The sequence below is a fragment of the Rhipicephalus microplus genome, unplaced genomic scaffold, assembly GCF_043290135.1.
Source record: "Rhipicephalus microplus isolate Deutch F79 unplaced genomic scaffold, USDA_Rmic scaffold_50, whole genome shotgun sequence".
Lineage (NCBI taxonomy): Eukaryota > Metazoa > Arthropoda > Arachnida > Ixodida > Ixodidae > Rhipicephalus > Rhipicephalus microplus.
In genome coordinates this window covers 175451-194567 of record NW_027464623.1, presented here as the reverse complement: position 1 = coordinate 194567, position 19117 = coordinate 175451, and positions in this window count along the sequence as shown.

The window sequence follows — 19117 nt, the reverse complement described above, 5'->3', positions numbered from 1 at the left end:
GATAGTGTTGGAAACGAATCATTTTGACGCAGAACGGCGCGCTCGTTGAACTTGTGCAGTCATTCGCTACTAATGGCGCTATGCAATTCAACGTCATATACCTGACTAAAGTAAGGACTGTGTTCGTTACGCGCGTACAATTTTGTCCGTGCTGCAAACTTGTGACAGCGCTTCTGTGTGGTTTACGCTAACTATGGTTAAGTCCGGTAATTGCAGTTGGTTATAACAGCAGTTAAGCTTACCTGAGTAATAAGGGTATAAGTTTCTTAGCCATTGTTGCCTAGGCGACATGAAGAAAGCATATATGCCGACCCCCTCCCCTTGCTAACTCAGCAGGCTCTGATGTAGTGCAGCAAAGTTCGAAGTTGTAGGTTGCATTCGCTGCCAGAGAAGCACCACTTTCTTGCGGTGAAATGAAAGAAAACCCGTCTACTCTGATTTAAGTGCAAGTTAGGCTAGAAAATCTGGATGGTCAAATTATTTCGTAGTTCTCTGCTGCGCCATTACCTTTATAGTATTCTAGCATGCGCCGTGCAAGTTCACAAAAATATTATTGAAAGATCTGCCATGGCGGCATTAGAAAATTTTTTTCAGCAATTTATTTATTCAATTGGTTGAGAACATTTTATGATCGATATTTGTACTGTGTGCATCACGTATAGGCTGAACGAAATAGCATGGACGTGTTTGACGCAGTTTAGTGCTTTACTCAATTTTTACAAAAGCTTTAACGCATCAGAGTAATGATCGCTTCCGCATCTCTCGTACGCCCACAAACAAGTGAAAGTACTGTTGAGCTTTTTGGCGAGGATGCCTTTGTGTGAGCGCCTCTATCTTGTGGTGCAGTCCAGCATTCGTCACTGAATTCGTTGTCTTTTCCCACCTTCCTACTTTTCTATGTATAGTTATCCTAGTCCCTTTCCTTATTACCCCACGAAAGCACAGTCTAACGTAAACTTTGCAGCTAACCTCCTTGTCTACTGATTCCTTCCTACACCTGGCTTTGCAAGAATTCCATGTGTCTCTTACGCAGTTCTCCTGTCTACCGTTTCATTGTGCACCACAAATATTTTTTATCGGTGAATCGGCAGTCGTGACGTTTCAACTATGTTCGAAATATGTGCGTGGGTAGCAAGCTCTAATGTAGTCTACCCACTGATATCGGTGTAAATCAATAACAAGAGCGGAAGCTACTACGCATTACATTGCTTCCGCGCTGGATTAGGTCTAATCTGCGAGAGGGAGTTTTGAATTTCATATAGCCACAGTATTTATTCAACGCCCAAAACTTTCACATAGATTGGACTGAGGTTACTGGAAGATTAAAGCCATGTTTTTTTCCTCAGTCAATTGTATACATACTCGCGACAGCGTCGAAACCAAACAGGAAGTGCGCACACAGCAAAGGGCGAGAACATGGAGGCGAAATATCGATTCGAAAAGGTACGCAGGCGTGTGAGAAGAGACGACCTGTTAGAAAGCGAGGGCGACAGCTGTAACTGACTCAGAGCAAGTAACTTCCATCAGCGGCTTCAAGGAGACGTTGCCTACTCACAAAGCTCATGGAGAAAACGTTATTGAGAGTATTCGCACCTGTGACGCTGGAGGTTCGGAGCACAGAAAAACATGAGTTGTCGCTCTGTTCGTATAGAAGAATACAACATGGGTCGAGTTATCCACTGAAACACTCGAATGTTTTTTGTTTTTTTTTTCAAGTACCATTTAAAAAATTATCGCGGATCGCACTATGTCGTACAAGGCCTTCTGACAGCGCAGGATGGTTGATTGAAATTTCTAATCAATCATTCGTTATTCAATCTACCCTCTACTCAATTAATCGCTTACAGTGCGATGTGTTAATCGACAGTTTATGGGTGCTTTAGAAAAAGTATGCTATTGATCGAGAAGCATTGTTTGTATAACAATGAAAGCTTGAACGAGTTCGTATGCGCTTATCTTATGGCGTATTCGGGTGGCCGCTCTGGTCCTCGAGCTCAGAGCCGCCAAGATGCAGAGGCAGCTCGCAATCGGAGCGTTAGAGGAGCGTACTAACCGAATACATCGGCAATCTCAGAGCACTCAGAGAAGCTTAAGAGCATCGCGCCGGAAGCTTTACCTTGCAGCCAGCGCGGGAAGCTGCCGGGTAAACGTTGCTTCGCTGTGTTAGCAAATGGTGCCGATCAGTTCAGTGGACATCTCTGATATGTCTGACCTTTCTTATATTCTTTATTTCGCTCTCTCTCATATGTCTGGATGTAGCAAAAGGCTTCTGAGCTCAGCACATATCACATAAATACGGCGGTCGTACTCGTCCGAGCTGCTATCTTGAAAGCGAATCACGGGGCTGTTTGCGAGCTGCTGTAACGACAGCATTGACGTTGTCTCTACCTTCGCCAGCCACCTCGTTATGGACATGGTGCATTTATGGCTTCATAGATGTGAATTCACCCCACACACGCTCGAGCATGCCACTAACAATGCACGTGCACTACGCGCCCGGCGATGCATCCTTCCGAAATGCACACTCGCGCTCCTCACGTGGTTCACCTGCCGGCAGCCACGTGATTGGCCGGCTTGTGCCACATGATCCGTCCTCCCGGTCAGATTGTGCCACGCCCTCACTTCGAAGTCACAGCGGTCGGGAGCGCTCTGGGTCAGAGGCTGACGCTCTGAAACAACCAGCCGAAAGTAGTCCGAGCGCTCGAATTCTACCAACCGAAGGTGCAGCGACTTTTCAGATAGCTCCAGAGTGCTCGAAAAGGCTCAACCAAGTACGCCATTAGTTGATACAGTGCACACGAGAGGAGGACGAAGAATAAGAAACATACTGGTCTCGAGGCTTCCCATCGCTGAGGGGAATTGGTCACCCAAAAGTTGATACGTAAGGGAAAAAGGGATTTCAAGTTTTGATAAGAAATAATTATTCAGTAATCTAGGGAATATAAATATCGACAATCATAAGGTTTTGTACGAATAAAGTACCTAGAGAACTAATAATTAAAATGAATCAATAATTGGCGATTTGAAAGAACTGTAATTTCATTAGTGAGAACCTAGCAAGCTAAGCTACTTGTGTCTAAGAAATTCGCAAACTCCTAAGCAGACGCTCCTGTTGCGGTGGTCCCGAGAAGAAGCCCCAAAGGAAAGGACATTCTCAGAAATATGAGTATTGCTTCATTTTTTAATATAGTTTCTAAATCTTTCTTCCTATGACTTGCAAAACGCACCTGTCCGTGCCTGTTCTGTTTTTTTTTACTTTTCGTTGTATTCTAGTTTGCGTCGCATCAACCAAAATGAATGCATTGTTTGTTTTACCTTGACCGCAGTCTTTCTGACAGAACACTTGTGCCCGTGTCTCAGTATTTTCAATTTGTTTCCCTGGAAATTCTGGGAGCTGCCGCTCCCTCCTTTTGCGGTGATGCTTCAGGACACACCTTAGAATGTTCCAGGCGTGCAACCTTCGTGCCGGACTTCGCCGTCCGGGAAGCGTAGCAACGCGTCGAGCGACACCGACAGTGAAGCAACCGATTTGTACTCGGACGGCTTTGATTCATCGGATGATGACTTCACGGTCGTCATGAATTGATCTACAAAACGAAGACTGCTGCGGACGGCATCGTCGGCAAGTGTCTCCACCGTTAAGACTGCACCACAGCGGTGGCCGCACACCATGCTGTTTATGCCCGAAGACCCTGCATCTAACTTGCGACTCCTAAACAGGCAAGTTCTTTCTGTGCTTCTCGAGGAAACCGCGCCGAATGAGATCAAAGGCGTGAGGATCAATGCACGAAAGAATGTCCTTGCTGTAGACGTTATGCACCGTAGCGCACTGCAAAGCCATCGGCATATAACAGAAATCGGCAACGTGAAAGTTTCGCCAATGGTCGCTACAGGTTGTAATGGCACTGTAGGCGTCATTTATGATGTGGATCTTACTATCTCAGCTATTGACCTGCCAATACTAATAAAGCCAGCGACTGAAGGCACCCGCATCACGCACATTACCAGACTCGGCAACTCACTCTGCTTGAGGCTTGTGTTCGAGGGAGACAGCCTTCCTTCGTATGTCAAAGTGTGCCATGTTCGCCACTCAGTGCTTCCTTACATACCGAAGCCACTGCAATGCTACAAGTGCTTCAAGATGGGACACGTAAAAGGTGTCTGTGAGAACAAAGTTGTGTGTCCGCGGTGTGCTGAGTCTCACTCAAAAGACGCCTGCAGTGCCACCATGCTACGATGTCCAAACTGCCACGGCGCTCATGAGGCTTCATCCAAAGTTTGCCCGCGGGTGAGAAACGAGCACGCGGTACTCAGGCGTATGGTGCGGGACAATTCAACGCACAGGGAAGCTGCCGCTACACTACGCCGACAACGGCGACGTGGGTGAAGACCATTACGGAAAAACGGCTCTACCGATAGAGAGATGTCAACCTCTATCAAAGAGGCTGACCCACAAACACCGAGCTCACTGAAGACGGATACTGCCAAACAGAAGAAAGGGCCAGCAGTCGCACCTTCCGAACAGTGGCCCTCTCTTCCACGACGTCAACCTACTTCGGAGCTGCATCAAATTCCGCCGCCCTCGACGACCCCTCAAACCAGTGATGCGATGAATGAAGATCAAGTGATAAGCTTGCTGCAATCGCTGATGAGTACCATGCGTGTCCTACTGAGTAATATGAAGACTTCGGCTGCACAGACCGCACTGCATGTGCTGGACACCCTGAGTCCGGTGCTTGCAGCTTTAAGGTAAAACCATGGCCAGTGAGGCACCGTCGTTTCGAGCGGAAGTCAAGAATGCATCTGTCTTTTAGTGGAACGCCAGAGGACTGAAGTCGCGCATGTCTGACTTTAGACAGTTTGTATTTGTGAACCGCTTCCCCATTATCGTGATTTGTGAACCCAACCTCTGTGCTTCAATCAAGCTCTCAGGATATGAGTGCTTTATGTCCTCCACTCACAGAGACTGCAGCAAAGTTGTTGTATTCATGCGCCATGACCTCACTTACGTTCACCACAGAGTCTCGCCTGATGAAGGGAATCAGTATGTGTGCCTTACAGTGAAGAAGGATAAGGTTGCTTTCACGATTATCGGAGCTTACTTATCTCCATCAAGCCGCCTTGACTGCGAGCGCTTACGCGGTATTCTGACATCGACTCCAAGGCCATGGGTGATCACTGGCGACTTCAATGCCCATCATTTCCTATGGGGAAGCTCCAGGGACAACTCTAGAGGAAGAAAATTGGTGTCCTTAGCCTCGGAGTACGAACTCTGCGTTTGTAACGATGGAAGCCCTACATATTTACGCGGATCAGCTTATAGTAGCTGCCTGGACCTTACATTGGTTTCTCCCTCACTTACCAGGAAAGTGCACTGGTTTTCGGATCTGGAAACGCGGGGCAGCGACCATATACCAACTTACCTGTGTATAGAAGGTTTCACCAGCTCCAAGTCCTCAATAGGCCTCAAGTACACCGATTGGCTGAAATTCAAAATGTTAATGGAAGACTGCTGTGCCGACGGCTCATCATATAGCCTAGAGGACTCGATAAAGGATGTCCTGCAGAATACCACGCATACACATTTGACTAGTCACAAGCGGACCGATTTCGACATCGAGCTTGAGAAACTTCGCGCAATACGCCGTCGTGCAGAACGAAGGTACCGACGGACAAAGTGCATGGATAATTTGAGGCTGGCTAGACGCATTCAAAAGAAAATGCAGCGGCACATAAATAAACTAGCTAGGCGACGTTGGACATCCTTTTGCGAGTCGTTGGATCCACGAAAGCCCCTATCACTGATATGGCGAACTGTCTGGTGTCTTAGCACAACCTTGGGTCAGCGACAACCGTTTACATCTCTGGCAATTCACCTTCGATGCAGAGAGAGTGACGTCGCAGAATCTTTCTGTAGAAGAATTGCCGGTGATTCTAATGTCACAGTATCAAGAACGGGAACATTTGACAACCCACCACCCTCACGTGATCCCCGTATGGAATGCCAGTTTTCTATGGATGAGCTAGAGGCGGCACTGGCTCTGTGCAGACGTTCTTAAGCACCCGGTCCTCACGGCATTACCTATCGTGCCCTTTGTAATCTAGGAGACGAAGCTCGGAAGGCACTCTTACGCCTATACAACGACTCCTGGCCAACTGGTACGGTTCCCCAGACATGGAAGTCAAGTCGCCTCATTCCACTTCTAAAGGCTGGTAAATCTCCTTTGGATATTGCCTCATACCGTCCTATCGCACTTGCCAGTTGTGTGGGAAAAACGATGGAACAAATGATTCTAACACGAATGCAGTGGTATTTAGAGCACTACGAAATCTATCCTGTATCCATGACCGATTTCAGGTGCGGCCATTCGTCAATCGACAACATTGTTGATCTGGTGACATATGTTCAACACCAGAAAGCCTGTAAAAGACTGTGCGCCACCCTGTTTCTAGAAGTTAAGGGGGCTTACGACAATGTCACCCATGAAGCCACCTTTAGTGCTTTGGAAGCAGTAGGTCTTGGTGGCAAGATATATATGTGGGTGTACAGCTACTTACAGCTGAGATCATTTTACGTTATGACAGCAAATGGCCCAACACCTGATTTTTACAGCAGCCGAGGAGTTCCTCGGGGAGGAGTGCTAAGCCCTACCCTTTTCAACCTAACTCTCATTAGTCTAGTCGAGCAGCTACCTAGCACTGTAGAACTTTCTGTCTATGCTGATGACATCTGCATTTGGACATCAGGTGTGACAAGGCCTCAGCTTCGCGCCCGCCTTCAGAAGGCTGCTACAACGACGTCATGCTATCTTCGTAAACAAGGCCTCGAGGTGTCCTGCGGAAAATGTGCAGTGGTGGCGTTCACGCGGAAACCAATGTCTGCTTACAGTATATCGATTAATGAAGAATACATATCATTCAGCAGAAGCCACAGGTTCTTGGGAGTTATAATAGATAGAAACCTGTCGTGGACTCCACACGTGAACTATGTGAAGAAGCGGCTGATCGCAACATGCCACATGTTCGAATTCCTTGCAGGAAAGAATTAAGGAGTGCCCATACCATCCATGCTACAACTGTACAGAGTGCTGTTTATCGGATTCTTACGGTACAGCTTACCTGCAATATCTAACACCAGCAAGACCAACCTGCACGCAATTCAGAGCATTCAAGCCCAAGCACTTAGGATATGCCTTGGAGTACCCCGCAGTGCTTCAACGGCTGAAACCATTGCCATCGCTCAAGATCACTCGATAAATACGCATATTATTACCGAGACAATGCGCATGCACCTCAGGCATTATGCGAGGACCCCTTCTCACCACCTGGCGAGCCTAGCTGCTGAAAGGCCCCGCACGACATACGGCACTATTGTCTACAAGCATCGTTCATCGTTTGCTGAGACATACGCACCTGCATCAAAGCCACTGCTTCCTCCTTGGAGCTTGAGCCGGCCGCGAGTTCACTTAATGATTCCAGGAATGAGGAGAAAATCGGACTTACCGACACATGCCTTGAAACAACTGAGTCTATTCCTACTGGAAGAAAACTACGGTAACCACGTGCACATTTACACGGATGGCTCTACTACGCCATTTAGTTCAGGTGAAGCAGTGGTTATACCATCACAAGGGGTAACTCGGTGTTTTAAGACTTCACATGTGACGACATCAACGACGGCAGAACTCGAGGCTCTGCGCAATGCACTGAAGCTCATCAATTCAGAAGAAAGACCAGGTAAATGGGCTGTGTTTTCTGACTCAAAACCAGCGTTACAGTGCCTGATATCAGTTCTCCGACGCGGATGCCACGACCAGTTGACCTACCAAACCGTGAAACTTCACCACCTTTTAATACAAAAAGGCCATGACATCGTCTTTCAGTGGTTACCTGGGCATAGTGGTATAGGCGGCAATGATTCTGCAGATCATGCTGCTCGCACCTCACATAAAGAAGCGAACAGCGTTCCGATACCGCTTTCAAGAGCGGACGCGGCGAGGCAGATTCGTCAACTGGCCCGCAGTCTCACACTGACTGCGTGTAACACACCAAGCATACGACGTACACGACTGCACGAGCTCGACCCTTCACTACAACTCCGGCCTCCACCCGGCCTACATCGACGTGCAGCTTCGCTTCTCTATCGCCTTTGGCTGGGAGTTGATTTCACAAAAGCTTATACCACGTTAATCGGAATTACTGACAGTGCGGCGTGCGATATTTGTGGCACCGACGAAAATATCGAGCACCTGCTGTGTCATTGTCCTCGTTTTGCCTCAGATAGACAAGTACTTGCCAACGCAATGCGGCGACTGGATGATCGGCCTCTTTCTGTGCAGGTGCTATTACAGCAATGTACACATCCCTGCTGTGTTTCCTGAGAAAGACAGGCTTGTGTGAACGCCTCTGACATGCGGTAGAGTTCTACACGCTGCAGTGAAATTATTGTCAGTCTCTCCCCCACCCCCCTTTTTGTCCCTCTCTTCCCTCTTTCTCGTCTTTCTTGTCCCCTTCCTTAATCCCCCAGTGTGGGTAGCCAACCGGATGTCTTTCTGGTTAACCTCCCTGCCTTCCCCTTTTTGTTGCTTCCTCCTTCCTCCAAGTCTTTCTAATGAGTGCACTAGAGGCCACATTTGCACATTTGTGCTTTCAAGAAAATTCGTAATTCCGCCAGTGGATGCAGGTGAACCATCGTCTATGTGTAATGTCAAAAATAATAATAATAATAATAATATTAATAATAATAATAATAATAATAAACTTGCATACACAAATACACAAGGAAAGAGAAAAGTGTTAGATAAAACACACCAGAAACATGCACCTGCCTGAGGGTTAGGAAGTCCTTTGAAAGGCAAAGCAGAGATGAGGAGCAACAGGAAGTTTATAAGAAGCTCGCACTGCGTGTATTTGGGGGCATCCAAGATCTTGTACATGGAAGCTAGACTCTCTTCACCTGCTACCCGGTTTAAAATATTATCAGTACAGGCAGTTCAAAGGCTGTATTCATACCCAGCGATGCTTTCAGAAACAGTTTTTATTGTCTCTGTTTTTGGAGTATGAGTTCATACCCATCAAATTTTCATGCGCATACAAAGCCTTCGTCACAAAATAAACGTTCAAATTTATGAGCAGTGTACAATCAGTAATATCAAGAACTTTATTAAAATAGGGTTCGATAATATTTCTTGCAAATAATGCAAAACTAATTACTCCGCTTATTAAGCGCTATATTAGGGATGACCTGGAACCAATAGAGAGAAAGAGTAATAGCGACGGATGCTTGACAAAGTGTAGAAAAGTGACGAATCAAGATTTAGCTCGGCCGAAACTATAGCAGCATCAGGAATCTCAGCAATCATTTTGACGGATTCGCTATCAGTATGTGCGGCCCTCACTGCAATCAGGGTTCGCACACATTGAGTGCTTTCAAATCAGTCATTCCACTGCACATGAATTCAAACACCATCGTCTCCATCCGTTCTGTGTCATTTTGGCGCCCATGCCAGAGGTACCATTCTATATCCGTGACATTATCTCGTTCGACAGAGCACCATGCTGGTGCCTGTTATGGTTAGAAGGGCGTGCCATTGTTGTAGGGCTGCAGGCGAGAAACAAGTGCAATGTCAGTTCTGGATGCAATAGTCGACGAGTTCGAAGTCGGGAGAATTTCATAGGTGGAACCTGTCACCTGGTGCAGAACTCGGTAAGGCCCAACGTATCTCGATAAAAGTTTCTCGCAGAGGCTGACACGATCATATGTGAGCCACAGTAGCACGTGGTAGCCCGGAGAAGAATCGCCATCCCTGTGTCGACTGTCATAGAGTGACTTTTGTGCAGTCTGGGACGACGAGCACTGAGCTCGGGCTACTGTATGCGCGATGAGAGCTCGGGAGTTGAAATCTTGCGAGTGCAAAGTGATGGATGGAGGGTCTGACCGAATAAAGGTGTGAAGAGGTAAAAGAAAGGATAAAATGGCGAGTAGCCAGCAGTTTGATGAGGCGAAGAGTTGAAGGTGAAGGTTCCGTACGAGAGGAGGATGGCCCATCGGCGTGGTAGTCAGAAACATACATGGAAAGCATGTCCCTCAGTGCGCGGATGAGAGGTTCGGGTAGGTACGTTAGTGTGAGCATGGTAAGAAGTCGTAAAGTTGTGTCTCATAGCACGAGATCTGAGTAGATCGTCAACCAAACGAGGTAGGAAGCAGCGGCCACGGAACGTGAGTAGGTGAGAAAGAGCTCCATGCTAAAGGTTGATGCCGTAGAGAAGGAAATCTGTAACGTCCGTCATCAGGACAAAAGCAGTCAGGCACGTTCTAGTTCAAACTACTCTGTCTTGTAATATATTTTCTCAGTTTCATTCCTCATTACCAATTACCTTTTGTTTGCTAAGAAAAAAAACATAACGGCTACAGGAACTCCCAAAGAAATAAACAATGCATATTACAATGTGGATCTTCTTGGTCCACTGTATATCGCCAGTAAGGAAAAAAAATAAAACGTAAGAGCATATTATTAATCATAATCATAATAATATTATTGCTATTAGTAACAAGATGTTAATTTATATTATTATTATTATTATTATTATTATTATTATTATTATTATTATTATTATTATTATTATTATTAACGTGTTTTACGACCTTCAACCAAGAAAACTTCCAGATAAACCATCTCCAGATAAAGGGAACCTTATGTAGATGCGAAGCAGCGGGCGCTAACACTTACAGAGGCGGCGACGTTGACGCTGGCGCTCATCAAGCGAAAGCCAAGTAAAGACATCCGTAGTAATGCATGTATTACGGAATCAGGGCATCAAAGAACCCTACATAAACATACTGGAAGAATTATTTATGTTTATGCATATTTGGAAGAATATGGGAAGGTATGCTACGTTAGAGCTGGCTGTCCAAACATTATGGCAGTAATGTACAGGTTGAACACACACAAACAAGAAAAATTAATAAAATAGTAAAAAACTAATCAGAGGCACTATGTACATACTATATACATTGGAGGGTTTATAATGCATGAATGAGCACACTATGTATGGTAATAGTACAGTTCATATATCGGGATCACATTGCAGATAGAGTGTGTACAAATAGCGGCAAGGTATATTATGAACTAAAGACAGTTCATTAGATTCGTGTGAATTGAAAAATCAAGGAGGGTGCTCACTGCGCGCCTTTGATTATCCGAATGTGGCCATGCCCCAAATACTTTTCTAATCGTAAATGGTCGTCTTCCAGTAGGTTCAAGCGATCCCTCAGTTCACAGCGTTGTTGATCACACTGTGGACATTCTGTAAGAATATGCTCCTCTGTTATATCAGTATGATCGCAGTGCGGCAACGTTCTTCTTTTTATGTGGCATAAGACGTGAATGGTGTATGAAACACCTAATCGTAGATGGATCAGTAGTGTGTCGAATGGTCTATCGATCTTTTGATTAGGCAAGAGTCGGAGAGGCGCATCTATTTGATATAAAAGCGAAGACTTCGTATTTTCGTCAAACCAAGCGTCCTTGCATAATTTGTGGCACAGTTCAGAAAGAATCTTCCTGCTTTATGAGAAATAAATGGGCACTGGTGGAAAGTGAACTTTTTGTCTGCTGCAGTAGCTAATTTGCCAGCAATTTCTTTTTCTATCAGTTTAACGTGACTTGGAAGCCACAGTGAATCCAAAGCAGAATCTTCAGTGAATCCACAGCCACCATAGTTCTCCATAAGTAAAGCGATAGAATCCGAAAAAAAGGGTGTAAGGAAGGGAGACACGATCACTTCAATGCTATTCATCGCGTGTTTATAAGAGGTTTTCAGAACCGTATATTGAGAACAGCTAAGGAGAAGAGTTAATAAAGAGTATCTTAATAACCTGCAATCCGCTGATGGCATTGCCTTGGTGAGTAAGTCAGGGGACAAACTACCTCGCATGCTTGCTGAACTGGACACGGAAAGCATCAGAGTACGTCTAAAAATTAATATGCAAAAAACTAAAGCAATGAGCAATAGTATCCGCGGAAAACAGCACTTTGCGATAGGTGGAGAGACGCTGGAAGTTGTCAAGGAATATGTCTACTTAGGACAAGTAATTACTGCGGAGCCAAAGTATGACAGTGAAATAACTAGAAGAATAAGAATGGGTGGTTCACAATAAGGGAGCATTCTAAAATTATGAATGGTTGTCTGCCACTAACCCTCAAGAGGAAAGTATATAACAGCTGTATATTGCCAGTACTTAGCTACGGAGCGTAAACCTGGAGTCTTTGCAAAGGGGGTTCAGCTTAAACTGAGGACGAAGCAGCGACCAATGACAAGGAAAATGATAAGAGTAAACGTGAGAAATATCAAGAGGGAGTAGAGCGGGTCAAGAAGCAAACCGGTGTTAAGAATATCATAGTTAAAATGAAGAAGAAGAAGAAATGGGCATGGGCCGGGCACGTAGCACGTAGGCAGGATAACCGGTGTTCATTAAGGGTAACTGACTGGATTGCCAGAGAAGGCAAACGCACGGAGGGGAGACAGAAAGTTGGGTGGGCCAATAAGATAAAATGTTCGCAGGTACAACAGGGTAACGAAAAGCCCAAGACCGGGTTGATTGGCGGGTCATAGGAGATGCATTTGTCCTGCAGTGGGTGTAGTCAGGCTGATGTCGATGTCGATGATGATGATGATGACGACGACGATGATCATGAGGATGATGATGACGATGATGATGACGACGAGACGACGACGACGACAAAGGACTCGTGGCCGAGCACGTCTGCGTTCAGTATTTTGTCATAAAGTATGAAAAAGTGATCTATAGCAGCGCGTCTTGATTGCACACTACGTAAGCAACCTATGGTTTCGTAAAGCAAGTAAGAACATTTCAACAGAATTGAAGGCACTGATTTCACGTATACAGAAGCCCATACATCGGACCTCATACAGAAGACCACCACCTCTATTATATCACTTAGTTCACGTCATTTTTATTTCCTCGTCTATCCAGGTTTTCACTGAAAGCGCAGCCCCGTCATTGATGCGCAAATATTGAAGGATGCATTTCTAACGAAGCAAGGCCTCATAGACCTGGAAATACTTCTCACATGCGGGCAATTTCAGAAAGTCGAACTTTACTGTTCGTGCCGCACCCTGAATAGCATCGCAGATTTTTCCAGAAGCCACGTAACACAGCCTTCTTTTCATCTCACCTCCTCCTCTCCCTATCCTCTTCACAGGTGCTGTTATGCACAAAGCTTCAAATGTCTACACACAAGCCCGCTTTCGTGTCTCTGGGAACGAAGGGCTAGACTGAACTGACGTCAGTCATGGTAATTACGGCAGCATAACATCACTCAAGTTCTTTTTAAAACATGGAGAATCGATTGAGGCGCGTGAATTTGCTTGGCTGATTCATGACTGAATGCTTCTGACTATGAGCTTATTTGTCAGCTCCTTTTTTCGCAGTACATTACGTGAGCGGTAAGTACAGTAGGGGCAAGAGTATATATATATATATATATATATATATATATATATATAAGCGTGTGTGTGTGTGTGTTGAAAGTTTCGCAGAAAGTTCACAACAATGTTGTTTACGTTTCACTTGGGGCCATTCGATGAAAGCCTTTTTTTTTTCATAAAACACGAACCCCGAGCGATATGTGTATGAAGTTGCTATTCTCTAACCGTGTGCTGGGAACAGCAACTTTTCTGGCATTAGCCACGCTCTACCTGCCCGAGGGAATGATAACGGAGGTGCAGTGTTGTCCAAGTCTTACAGAAGGCAAGATCAATCTTTATTTTTTTCTTTCGCCTATACTGAGATTCTAGTCAACAAACGCGAATTCAGTGGAAACACCAAAATGTCGAAATAATCAGCTTTGTAAGCAAAGGGCAAATGCAACACGCGAGAAATTCGACAGTTGTTGTAAAGGCTGTCGGCGTGACAGTGGGCGACGTTGCAGTAGAGATGATGTCAATTTGGTTTGTAACAGCAGAAGATGAGATAATGACAAAAGATGTTGGAGTGAGCGAAACTTTGCATGACAAAAGTCAGGACAGGAATTTGACCGCGTGTCCGCTGACATTTTGCTGCCTCGGGGTATTTCCTATGAAAATGCGACTTTTCTCGGCCCTTTCAGGTTTTTCAATACACTCTCGCATTGGTACGGCTCGAATAACTGTACACCAAAATGCGAATACAGCACTTTTTTTCACAAACGTTTCTACGAAATTGGGTTCACGCGCTTCTGGATCGAAAAGTTGATAGATTTGTGTACTTATTCATACGGGAGGTATTGCGAAGCCCAGAATAAAAGGCTTTCTGTATTTTGTTTTGCTTTCTTGTTTTCTAACCACTTTCTGGGCACTGTTACACAACCCACGTTGACGAACTCACGTGACCGTAACTCGAATGGTAGAGCAGTCAGCAGGTATTCTGACGCGCGCCGAAAAGCAACAACCGCATCGCGCAGTTTGAAGAAGCACAATAAATGTTTTGGAGGTAGCGTCGACCTTGCGTCCCTCTGTTCAGCCTCGAAGCAATGTTCCTGCCACTGGCAATCGAAGCGCAACTATAAGCGCATTCCTTCGGTCATGGCGAAGCCATGGGCCCCCAATGTCGAACAACACAGCAAAGAGAAGAAACTTGCAACGCTAATTTGCGATTTCCTAGTTATTGTGCTAGCAAAATTATATGTGGAGGTAAAATAAAAAGAAACAGCGAAAAAAAGTTAACTAAGAAAGAACTGAAGGGTATTCGATCACTGTCACTAAGCTGGAGTTCGAAGCTGTCGAGGTTGAGAAGAATCCGCGTTATTTTATTTTTTTCGTCTCACTGCTTGGCTGAACGACGTGTCCTGAACAATGGTTCCTTCATGCTGTAATACTGTTGCACGTAGTTTTTTATATACATTAGCGGTTGAATGCATTCCACATGTGGAGCGTTTTATCAGAAACATCGTGTATTCGAGGATTTTGAAATGGCGTTGGCTCTGTGCAGTGCTCTTGAAACGTAACTGAGCTACCACGGCAGCAATCCCCCCATCCACTTTTTACGGTATACATGTGCATTTACACGTGGGAAGCGACAGTCAGGGCCACCTGTTGCACACGCGGCGAATGTGAGACACTCTTTTTTTTTTGTCTGTTGGAGTCACGAAGCACGTCACCTTATATAATACGAGCAGGCAGCTGAGCAATAATCTCTCAGATACCTGCAGCCACTTAGACTGCCAGAACGAGGCCCTCGCTATGAATGAAGGAAATGATTGATATGTGGGGTGTAACAACCCAAAACCACTATATGATTATGAGAGACGCCGTAGTAGAGGGCTGCGGAAATTTCGACCACCTGGAGTTCTTTAAATCTGAGCACATGGGCCTACAACATTTCCACCTCCATCGGAAATGCAGCCGCAGCAGCCGGAATTTGATCCCGCCACCTGCGGGTCAGCAGCCGAGTACTTTAGCCATTAGACCACATAAATGCATAAAATGTTGGTAAACTTAAAGGCTCATTTTCTGTGTTAGACACAATAATAATGAGAACGGTCAGGCAATTAGGCCAACGAAAGTAGAGGGGGCGTTATTAGAAGTAAATGTGACGCGATTGCGAAGAAAGAAAAGAGGATGAAAGGGTAGCTTGCCCTAAGCAGAAACGGATCCTGCGACCTTCGAATAACACGTCCGATGCTCTACCAAATGAGCCGCCATAGTATCTAACTTTTCCTCCTCACAAGCCATTAAGGTGCACCGATCTGCACCAATGTGCACAAGGACACAGAAGCACCAGACAGGGACAAGCGCTTGTCCCTCTCTGGTCTGTTTTGTGCCTTGTCTTTCTTTGCGCACACCAGTTTACCTTGAAGTATAAACCATTCCACCCAGCTGCAAGTTTTACTCAATCACTTGCCATGGTAGTCTAGTGGCTACGGCACGCGGTTGGGGACCCGCAGGCCGCGAGATGGAATCGCGGTTGAGGCGGCCGCATTTTCGACCGAGGCGAAAGCCCGTGTGCCTAGATGTAGGTGCACGTCAAAGAACCGCAGGTGTTCCAAATTTCCGGAGCCCTCTACCACGGCGTCTCTCATAGTCGCATGTTGGGTTTGGGGCGTCGAACCCCAACAGTTAATATTATATTACCTTTTCCTGCTCAGTCAATTGTACTCATCCTACACCACCCCGTCCCGTTGTCTCACCTTTCCGCACCTGACGTGGTTGTCCACCGCCTTCCTCAAGGCACGTTTGCACAAGCAGCTAAGTCCCGCGATGCCTTCGTCGTGTGATGCCACAAAGTGTGGCGATACGAAGGCTCGCTGCTACCGAACTAATGTACACTAAGTGTGTGGTGATTTGTGATGTCTTGATGCCCTTATATGGTACCATCGTCACAAAATGCCAAATTTTCGGCCTTACTTTTGTTTACACTTCCACTTTCTATGGCCCATTTTCATGTCTTATCATGCGCAGTAACACTTTCGCCTTATTTAAAAAAAGAGTCCAAAAAATTCCATGAAGATACTTGTGCTATCAGACATATTAGTACCACTAATTAAAATCCTCAACGACGCTCAGAAACACACTCAGCAGGAAGCAGCCAGCGCCTAGCACCTTATTCTCATGCAACCTATATTTCAATGTCGATCCTGCCTGTTCTCTGGCGCACAAATGCGAATGAGGTGTTGCCTGCTTCGACATATCTCCAGAAGCCTGAAAACCAGAGCCCGCAAAGACGTTTTCCAGACGACGATTAAAGTGTTCTTGGACGACCTAATGATGCCCGTACTTTGGCCACAGCTGGACAGCCTGCCCTGTGCTCTAGACTTATTAGGTTCCGAGTTGGACGCCCTCCCTTCGAATGTCGTAAGCTTCATGAACATGGCATGTATATTTGGTTATTGTGTGAACCGTGTGCATAACGTAACTACACTGGAGCACGACATTGTACAATTAAGGGAGGGCTCCCAGAAGTGGTGCTATTATGAGCCCTAGCTCTTAAAGAATAATAGGAAAGACATCCTCCCGCTGCCGTGACACTAGTTTCACCCCGTAGATGGAATGGCGGGGAAGCTTGTTTCGCATTTTATAAAGGTAAGATCAGACAAGCACGAGGAAAGATGGATGTCTGGAAAGACAAAAAACCTAATTGAAGTCCTGAAAAACGAATACAGGGCCCTCAGCGCTTTGCCTGGTTCCGTTTTCATACTTATGTATATATATGCGCTCTCATCATTCTAAAACTGATTACGCGGTGGCCGAAGACAATAGTGTTGTAGGCCAAGCCTCTCCGCGATCAACTCTTCCCAAACAAATGTGGACGCGGTCACCTGAACTGCAGGCCCTCAGCGAAAAACGCCTGCCATTAGCTGCATCGTTTCACTTAGCACCTTAGCGTCCATAATCCTATATAACAATACAGCATGCTTCGACACTGTTCGCGATGTGGATACAACAAAAAAAAATTGGCAGGTCCCATGTACAGTGGGAAACGATCATATGCAAAGCACGAATGAGAAATGTTGATATGTCACTTTAAAATCAGCCCAACGTTACGAGGTGGAAGTAAATGATGCCGTACATGACTCCTGTGTCCTGATTATCATGTTTGAATGAGTGGTTTACTTTCGTCATCTGTTCACGCCACGTGATACCAAATTTAGTATATGGGGAGCTAGCGAAACGGCCGTGAGCACGTTATGAGCGTGGCATGTTGTCATGGTCTTAGGTGACACGCGTGTCAGGATTATCATGTTTACACCAGTCATATGTTTCGTCATCCGTTGACGTCACGTAACCCCAAATTCGGTATATTTGGAGCTAGGAAAACGGCTTCGAGCGCAATATAAAGGGCCCAATATACTCCAAGTAGCGTTGACGCGCGCGCACGCTGGGCACAGCGACGCTTCGTTAGCAAAACGCGAGCATAAACTCTATAGTCTGACGTCAGGCGCGACCAGCGTCCATCGCCGTGGCCAGACGGCAACCGGTGCGAAAAGCGACATGCTGAATTTCGCCCCGATGAGTTACTCAGACAACACTGCATCTCTCTCTTTTCGTGACGGAGGGACGCCGGACACGCTGAAACGCGCATGCGTCAAAGCAAAGCAGTATGGCGTGCTCCTCCGATTATAAGCTGGGACCGGCATATGGCGTGGCAACGCCATCGGGACGCAACGAAATGAATGCCGGTGAGCACGCGCACCACATCACGTCGAAATGTATTGGCGCCTTAACTGTGGCATGTAGTCATGTTCTTACATGAAACGCATCTCATGATTATCATGTTCACACAAGTCCATACCTTCGTCATCCGTGGCATCACATAATACCAAATTTGGCATACGTGAAGCCAGCTAAACGGCCGCTAGTGCATCATCAGCGTGGCATGTAGTCATGATCTTAAATGACACGCATAACGTGATTTTAATGTTTCGATGTATCATTTACCTGAGTCATCCGTCCATTCGCGTCACGTAATGCCGAGTTTGGTACATGTGAAGCTAGCGAAACGGCCGCGAGCTCATCATGAGTGTCGCATAAAGTCTTGTTGTTACATGACACGCATATCATGTTTATCATGTTTGCGCCAGCATCATACCTTCGTCGTCCATTCACGTCCTGTCATACCAAATATGGTATAAGTGAAGCTAGCGAAACGGCCGCCAGCGCATCATGAGTGTGGCATGTAGTCATGTTGTTACATGACACGCATGTCATGATTTTCATGTTAGGATCTGTCGCTTGTGTTTGTTATGCAATCATGCCATACCATACCAGTTTTGCAACATGCCATGTGAACGAAACCACCGCAACAGCTACAGGGCCATGAAATGTAAATCATTACATTCATGACATACATGTCATGATTTTCATGTTATGACTAGTCAAACATGTTCTTCATACAGTCATGTTATGCCATACCAAGTTTGGTATCTATACTGTTATCGAAACGGCCAGGAGAGCTAGAAGTGTTAGGCGGCTAGATATATAAATATATACTCTCAATGTCGCCGAATTTCGCTAAGAAATGCTTCGCATTAAAAACCAATAAAAGGGAGTGGCGGTAAAAGAGGGTAGTGCTCAGTCAATGCAGATCTGTTCTTAACTACCTGCACGACTACGGTGG